Below are 9,043 nucleotides of genomic sequence, written 5' to 3' on the forward strand. Positions count from 1 at the left end.
GCGACTCCAAGATCAATGCCCAATCAAAACTCGTGAGGTAATGATGCATCCCGACATAGTCCCCTGCCGACAGATTATATGAGGTGTGCGGCGGGGAATCACTAGAATGAGCACGAACAGAAGAATTCTCGAAAGAAAGTACTATATCAAGTGCAGGATGATATGTATCCTGAGGAACTAAAGGCAGTTCACCCCGTGCTACACGCACACTGTCCATATTTGAGAAGCATAAATCTAGAGCATTAAATTGGTGATTCAAAACATTATTGTGTTGTTTGAGATTTAAGAAAGAAGAAAAGTTTAAGAGCTGGGTGCCTTTCTGCCTGCAGTAAAAGTTGTCCGTAAAAACATCAAGCTGCGGCCAGTTGACTCCAGGAGCATTAAAATCCCCCAAGATTAAGACTTCGCATCCCTGTAAGTCATTCACTGTATTCTCTATGCCAAAAAGACAACTATGAAATTCATCTGGCGGTGTCTGGGGAGGGAGGTAAAATAAACCGATTAAAACGCGTACTCCCTTTGCAGCCTCAATCTCGACCCATACGCTCTCGGGAAATTTCTCTAAGTCTTCGCGTCTCCTAGAGCGGTAGCGCCTGTCGACTGCGACCAACACTCCACCTCCCGTTCTGCTCCGCGGGGTAGAATCACGATCGCGACGGTGCACCTCAAAACAAGGAGGGAAGTAATCGGAGGAGCCGATGCAAGAACACAACCATGTTTCAGTTAAACAGAATATAGAGCAATTGGATAAGGTAACATTAGAGAAAAAGCAATCGGCTTTTGTACGCAGGCCGCGAACGTTTTGGTAAAATAAATCAGTGTGACTCATCCTTGGTCTATCCAACGTTCAAAGGGGAGGCGGCTGCCTCGGATGCATGGAGCAGGTCTTCGCGAAGGGCGCCTCGAAAAGCCTTAAAGAGGCATGATTTGGGCCACACGGTAGGATCGGAAAGCTTTTCGAAGTCTTTTGCAGCCACAGACACATGGAAGGAGGCGTAGGAGTCGTAGCGCGTCTTCAGTTTCCGGCACTCCACTTCCTCAACTCCGATGGAAGAGAGGTGAGAACTGATGTCTACGCAGCTGGTGTCCGGATTCAGCTTGGTGACGAACAGGGCTCTTCGTCGAGTTGATGGAGGCGCAACGATCAACTTGCAGGTTTCCGACGCCCCGAAGAGCGCCGGGGTCCTAGCTTTTGGTCGTGCAGAGTTGATGCCACTGGGAGGGATGTCGTCTTTCGGCGGAGCATTATTCTGGCCATCCGAAGGGAGGGCTGCCGCCACAATTTTCGGAGGAGAAGCTTGGGGGAGAGAGCTGTGTAGAGCGGCAGCATAAGAGTCTTTTCCCAAAGACCCCCCCGCAGCCCCATCCACGGGCTGCCGCCGGCGATCGGGCGCGTCCGGCTTTCGTCGCTGGCCGAGTGCGTCACGCAGACCCCGGACCTCAGTCCGTAGTAAGGCCATGGCACCCGCCTGTAGCTCGGCGTCGCGCTTTTGCTCTTGTCGGAGGCGTGCGTTTTCGTCCCTGAGAGCGGCGACCTCGTCAGTCAGGAACGAAATTCCCTCCATAGCATCGAGGAGCAGGCTCCGAAGGGACTCGACGCCGGCGCCAAGGTCAACGGGAGGAGAGGAGGCGGGTGGCCCCGCGGGAAGTTGTCGAGCCGGAGAGAGGGCCGCAGGGGTACGGGAAGAGTCCGCAGCGCTGCCGTCGTGATTGCCGACGACGCCATCGCTGTTAGGCCTCGCAGCACCGCCGACAATCGCACAGCTCTCACAGAGAAAGGAGCTTACCCCAGACTGAAGGAATGTCTCCACGTTGTCCGGCCAGCACACACACTTTGTGTGCGCACGAAGATTGCATTCAGAACATCGGAGAAACTTCTGTCTTCCGTAGAAGACACGGGAGCAGATTGTGCATGCGTCCGTACTAGGCGGCATCTCCGCATTATTAATAATAATATTAATAATAATAATAATAATAATAATAATAATAATAATAATAATAATCAAGAATCAAAAATCAAGAATAATTTTATTAGGTGTCCAGGAACGACCACGCGGTCTTGGTGCTGGCACACCGAAACTTACACACTACAAAAAAGTAAGAAAAAAACATAAAAAACTCAAAACATTGAGTAAAAGATATGATACATATAACGCATGCTGACACAAAGATACGATATACACAACAAGGAAAGAACGGAACACAGGGTCCGAACGCAGAGTAGGAAGACTACCACAACAACGAATATACCTTCTTAAAATAATATATAATAACATCACAATCACCGACAGGTTCAGAGAGACCCATACAAGAATCTGAGAGATCTGACAAATTCAGTCACACAAAAAATATCAAGATCACTTCCAATGCCATTATATGCCCGACACATACGAAACATCGGGTCCAAGATATTTAATGTTCGAGGAGAGTAAAAAGACGTTGTCAAACGGGTCGCTGTCCGAGGAACTCGTAAAGATATCTGTGAGAGCAGTTCTGAACAGTCGGCCATAGCATGAAGGACTTTGAAAAGGAAAACCAGATCTGCCTTTTCTCGACGGTGATATAAGCTGTTCATTTGTAGGACGTCCAATACATTGTTACCCTTTGATAGAGATGTTTCATCTCGCAGATATCGATATCGATAAATAGATAAAAATTTGTTTTGCACTCGCTCCAGCCTTAGGAGGGTAGTTTTACAACTGCCATTCCATACAGGAGATGCATATTCAAGTTGAGACCTTGTCAAAGAGCGGTACAGGGTTACAAACGTTGTGGGGTTTTTAAATACTCCAGTCGTTCGACAAACGATACCGAGCGTGCGCAAGGCGCAGGTACTTATACGAGCCACATGGCTATCAAATCTCAAGGAGGAGTCAAAAAGCACTCCCAAGTCCCGCACTTCACTAGAACGGCACAATACGTCTGAGCGAACACTGTAAGGGAAACACGTCGTTTGCGTTTTGCGACTATAGGACATGACCTTGGTTTTCGAGCTGTTTAGTAGGAGACCGTTCAGTGAACACCATTTGCTAAATGAGTTTATGTCCTCTTGTAGAAACTTGCAATCTGAGATAGTTCTAATCTCCTTAAATATCTTAATATCATCAGCATATTGCAAAAAAGACGAGTTTACAATCTGCTTACACACATCGTTCACAAAAATAGAAAAAAGAAGCGGGCCCAGAACTGATCCCTGAGGTACGCCAGACGTGGCCGTGTACGTAAAAGAATACGCGCCGTTCGCACGAGCAACACATGTTCTATTAGACAAATAATTCTGAAACCAGTTGTGTAGCTTTCCACAGACACCAATACCACAAAGTTTTGATAAAAGAATGTCATGGTCAACCACATCAAACGCCTTACTCAGATCAAAGTAGACCACGTCGAGCTGGCCTCTTTGGCACACAACTTTGGATGCAATGGACATAAATGAAATCAAATTTGTTGTTGTCGAGCGTCCTGCTACAAATCCGTGTTGGTTGGAACTTAATACATTTTTTAAACGAAAGGACAATGTTTTGTGGACCACCATTTCGAAAAGCTTCGAAAATGTACACAGCAGAGACACTGGCCTGTAGTTTGATGCAGTGGTACGACTTCCAGACTTGTAGACTGGGACTACGACTGACTTCCTCCACATATCAGGGAACACTCCTGCTCTTAAGGAGTTGTTGAAAATATCGTAAAGGATGGGCGTAAAAATTTCGTGAAATGCTTTTACAAGTGTTGCTGGAATACCATCGTGACCTGTGGACATGGTAGGCCTCAGTTTTTTTATGCATTCCTGAATCATTCCCTCATCCACAGGCAGGGAGGAAATGGATTCGTTCACGCTAGGGGATGGCGACTGTTGGTACCCACTCCTATTGTGTTTATATACAGAACTGAAATGACGCGCGAATATATCGCATACACTGGACGTGGTCACATTCTCCTCATTAAGTATAATATCAGGATGTATCAATTTTCCTCCTCGAGAACGAACATGTCGGTAGAGTTTTCTTGGGTTTCTCCTCAATTCGGACTCCACTGACTCCACATATATCTTATGATCAATCCTCTGATGTTGCTTACATAGGCGTCTATAATGAACGAACTCAGCCTCCCACCTGAGACTGCCAGTCTTTTTAAATTTGCGATGAGAGAAGCTTTTTTTCTTCAGCAACTTTTTTAAATACGGAGAAAACCACGAGGGAAATTTTGAATTGGTATGCTTCTTTAGAGGAATGTAATGATCCATTCCCTCCTGCACCGCCGTGGTGAATTGAAGAACCTGGTAATTGACGTCAGATGATTGCAGGATAGGGGACCAGTCGAACGTAGAAAAGTGGTTATATAATCCCACATAGTCACCAGCAGCGAAGTTATGCAGTTTGTCTAGGTAAGTGAGACTAGCAGCCGGTATACGGCTGACAGGTACATTCAAGGTTATAGCCACCTCAAGTGCAGGGTGATATTTGTCTGTCGGTATTAAAGGAAATTCACTCTTAGTTACAGAAACGTTATCAATGTTTGAGAAACAAAGGTCAAGCATAGCGCCTTTACTATTTTTAACCCTGCTGAACTGATTCAGGGCCATGAAAGAGGCAAAGTCAACAAGATGACCGGCCTTCTTTGCACCGTAATAATTACTTGAAACAGCACTGTGAGTTTCCCAGCACACGCCTGGTACATTAAAATCGCCAATTACTAATAGTTTGCATTCACCCAGTTTGTCTGCTATATCCTCAATTCCAAGGAGACAATCATTAAACTCCTCGGGTTCAATGTATGGAGGAAAATAAAAAGTACCTATCAGAACGCGTTCTCGATTATCACACTCCAGCTCTACCCACACAGATTCCGAATAAGTCTCTAAATCGGCGCGCCTGGTGCACTTCAAAGACCCATCGATTGCCATCAAGACACCGCCTCCCGTTTTCTTTCCGCGAGATAAATCACGATCACTGCGATGCACAAGGAAATCCGACGAAAAATACTCCCCAGACAGTATTTCTGGGCATAACCAGGTTTCCGTTATACAAAATATAGAAAAGTCAGTACATATAGCATTAGAAAAGAAGTCACTGGCCTTAGTACGAAGGCCGCGAACGTTTTGATAGTAAATGTGCGTGCTAGTCATTTCCAGGCAAGATGGTTGGGGATCACTCTATACGTTCATTCTCATCATGCACGCGGCTTCCCGTCAGCCGACCCTGAAATTCCCTGAAGAGGCAGCCCTCCGGCCAGATGTTCGGGTCAAACAATGCCTCAATGTCGTCGTCCACAGCAGCGACGTGGAATGAAGAGTACCCACCATAGCGTGTCTTCAGCTTTGTGCATCGAAGCTCCTTTGGGCCAAGGAATTGTCCGAGATGTTCTCTGACGTCCGCCGAAGAACAGTTGGCGTCCAGACGTGTCACGAAGACAGCTCTGGAATGTCGCGCAGACACCGATACGGCGGTAATTCCTCCAGTCTTAGAACTTCCCTTAAAGAATGGCCGCTGGGGAATGGAGCCGGGGGAACGAAGTCCAGGGACCTTTCTCGCACTGTATTCCGGTAAGCCAGGCTGAGCCGCTGAGCGGCCACGGGCCAGTGGACCGGTCTCTCCCCTATCTCCTCCCTCGTCTCGATTGCTGTGAGCAGCTGAGCCACCGGCCCCCTCTGCCCGCGTCGCCGAAGCGGCAACGGAGGGAATGCCCGTCAGCAACTCCGTCGTCGTCTCGCGGAAGGCTCTGCCGCTCAAGGTTAACCGGCTCTGGTCACGTTGATGCTCGGGGGGCGAACGAGGAGTCACGGCGCACGCCTCGCTGAAGGAAACAGGTTCTTCAGACACCGTCGAGGTCGATTTCCCCTTGGGGAATGGGGCGGCTCCCCGTCCTCCCAGCACGGAAGCATTCAGATCATGGCGGCCCGCCACGGCAGCGGAAGGCGGGGGTACCCCGACGTACCTCGGGCGATGCCGGAGGTCTCGTAGCTCCGTCTGGATGTTGCGCAACATGACCGAGTGAATTTCGGAGCTCCTCGTCAGCTCGCTGCGAAGGCGAGCATTCTCCTCCCTCACAGCCGTCATCTGGTCCGTCAGGAAAGAGATGCCGTTCAAGGCGTCGGCCAGCAGGTCTCGGAGAACAGCCACCGAAGTCGCGGCGACCTCGCCGAGCCGGTCCGGGCAGGGTGAGTCCTGCTCGTCGTCAGGCCTAGCTTCGTCCGAGCTAGGACTATGCGTGCGCTCGACGGTGATGCAGTCGTTGCATATAAATGGGCTTACCCCAGTCATCATTCGTCCAACCTCGCTGTCCGGAAGCATGACACACTTCTTGTGCCAGCGTTTTCCGCACTCTTTACATCGGAGATACTTTTGTTTGCCGTAAAAAGGCTGAGAGCACCCGTCGCACTTGTCCTTACTGCCCGCCTAATAATAATAATAATAATAATAATAATAATAATAATAATAATGTTTATTGCACGATCACATAATACCAGGTACAGAAAATAATAATAATAATAATAATAATTTTATTGTCAACGCTGAGGTACAAATGTTTTTACGGGCCCGTCAAAGCCTATGATGGCTTGTGCGACGGGGCCCTGCAAGTCACCCAGTGCGAGCGAACACAAAAGAGCTGGAAATATAATCAACAAAAGGTACTATACAGACACACACACGCCAGCTCAACTCAGCTGCACTAAAGGCTGATTCCAAGCCTGCCTGGTAATCCCCCCCCCCCCAAAAAAAAAAAAAACAACAACAACAAAGAAAAAAAGTAAAAAAGAAAACGTAAATTTGAGACCATTTACACTGCGTCCGACATATATGCGCGTAGCCATTTCTTAACTTTCGTCTTGGAATCTAAGGAAAATACACAATCGGGTAGCCGATTGAAGGTATCGGGAACGTAGTAGTCTCGCGTTTTCATTCCGTATCTCGTGAAACAGCGAGGTTTCTCAAATCTGATCGACTGTCTAAGAATACGAGACGACACATGTGGGATCTTGTAGCTGTCTGTCCAAAAATACCGAAGAACTACTGTTTGTTGGTACAGGGAAAAAAAGTTTGGCATCTCTAGATCGGCGAAAAGATTCGTGCTGTTTGAATACCTTGAATTGTACGCCACATTTTTTAAAAGACACTTCAAAACACTGTTTACCTTCTCGTGCCAGAGCCCTGCACTGTGCGCGAACACTTTCACACCGTACCTTACCACACTGTACGCCAGGGCATGGACGAGGATTTTCCTAACGTGGAAAGGAACAAAAACTCTAATATTGTATAACAAACAAGCAAAGTTCCGTAAGACACGACATATGTAGGCTAACTGCTTGTTCCAGGACATGTCGCTTTCAAAAATAATACCCATGTACTTCGTGCTGCCTACCCATCGAACAGGAACACTACTGCCAGATACGCCGTCGACCCCGCGTAAGTAGAAAGGCTTATCTATGAAACCATGTTTTAGCGGATTGCGGAAACAAATTAACTGAGTTTTTACTGGATTGACTTTTAAAAGATTGGAGGCGTACCAGTCCACCACTCTACTGGCATTAGTTTGCAAATTATTACATGCACTGTCGAAATTCACATGTCTGGAAATCAGCAGAGTGTCGTCGGCATATTGATAACATGTACAACCCGAAATGACAGAGATAAGGTCGTTGACATAAATATTAAACAGCAGCGGGGATAACACAGAGCCTTGAGGAACCCCCGCTCGTAGATAATAAACGGAGCTCGTTTCATTGCCCACTCGAACTTGTTGTGATCGATTTGACAAGTAATTTGCCAGAATTGCAAAAAAAGGCCCACGAAACCCGATCTTAAACAATTTACGCAGCAAGATATCATGGTTGACGGTGTCGAAGGCTTTTGCAACGTCTAGGAACAGAGCACAGGAAAACATATTGTCATCAAACGCGGAGTTCAAAAAATCGGCGACGTCATCTAGTAACAATTGCGTGCCCTTTCCAGGCACGAAACCGTACTGCGAGGCTGACATTATGTGGTGGCGGTCCAGAAAACTATTCATCACCACAAAGAGATGCTTTTCCAACAAGAGTTCTAGAACAGGCAGAATGGATATGGGGCGGTAGTTTTCTATTGCTTTTGATTGACCCCCCTTGAAAATCGGTCTAACAATAGCAACTTTCAACGCTTCGGGAATCGAACCTGTTTGAATAAAACCGTTGAGCATATAAAGCAGGACATGTTTTAACGAATCAAAGTTCCTTTATAGAAAACCAACGGTAATTCCGTCAGCGCCTGGTGATCTGGTCCACTTCATACTGAACACGGCAGAACGCAAACCCTCTTCATCAATCTCATAGAGAAAAGCGGACGCACAATTCTGACCCTTCAAGGTTAATTCCGGCATGCTCCCACTGAGTGTTTGCTTGGATGACGCAGCAAAAAAGGTGTTAAATTTTTCCACCGTCCCCTTAGTATCTGCACCAAAGTTCTTAACTATGACGTCATCAAGGGAGCGCTGGCGGTGGCACCCTCGAAGACCGTTTGCAAGGGACCAGGTTCTCGCGATATTCAAACGATTTTTCAAAAATTCTTTTTGGAAGTAGATCCTTTTAGCAGAGCGAACAAGGGCATTAACCTTGTTTCTGGTTGCACGAAAGACTCCACGCAGTTGAACATTTGCAGGTGATCGTCTACAACGCGCCCATAACTTATCTTTCTCCGCGATTGCAGACAAAATATCTGCGCTTAACCAAACGCAATCTGGCTTACGTTTTTTCACTACAATGTTTCGCCGTGCCTTTGACTTGAAAGAGTCGTGGAGAGCAACAAATTTATGGTAAACATCAGAATACGACACTGTTTTGAGAAACGAGCTCCAATCATAAGACGACGCCAGTGAGTCCATAATTTGTCTATCGAAAATTTCTAAAGTTTGTTGACTGATGTTGGTACATCCCGACGTGCGTTGCCAAACCATTTGGCATCCAACAAAAAAGTGGTCAGCCAGCTTTTGCAGAATTACTGCCGACCTCACAGTTGTGTCTAGAGTCCTAACCAGAATATGGTCGATACACGAAGATACCAGCCTTCCAGCC

The 9,043-nt window shown here is 47.0% G+C and overlaps 1 pseudogene; it reads right to left on the reverse strand.

Moving 5' to 3' along the window:
* Positions 1–5,492: 5,492 nt before the first annotated feature.
* On the reverse strand, positions 5,493–6,322 carry LOC120843211 (annotated as a pseudogene).
* Between the last annotated feature and the right edge of the window lie 2,721 nt (positions 6,323–9,043).

The sequence above is a fragment of the Ixodes scapularis genome, unplaced genomic scaffold (assembly GCF_016920785.2).
Source record: "Ixodes scapularis isolate PalLabHiFi unplaced genomic scaffold, ASM1692078v2 PGA_scaffold13__105_contigs__length_92229423, whole genome shotgun sequence".
NCBI classification, from domain to species: domain Eukaryota; kingdom Metazoa; phylum Arthropoda; class Arachnida; order Ixodida; family Ixodidae; genus Ixodes; species Ixodes scapularis.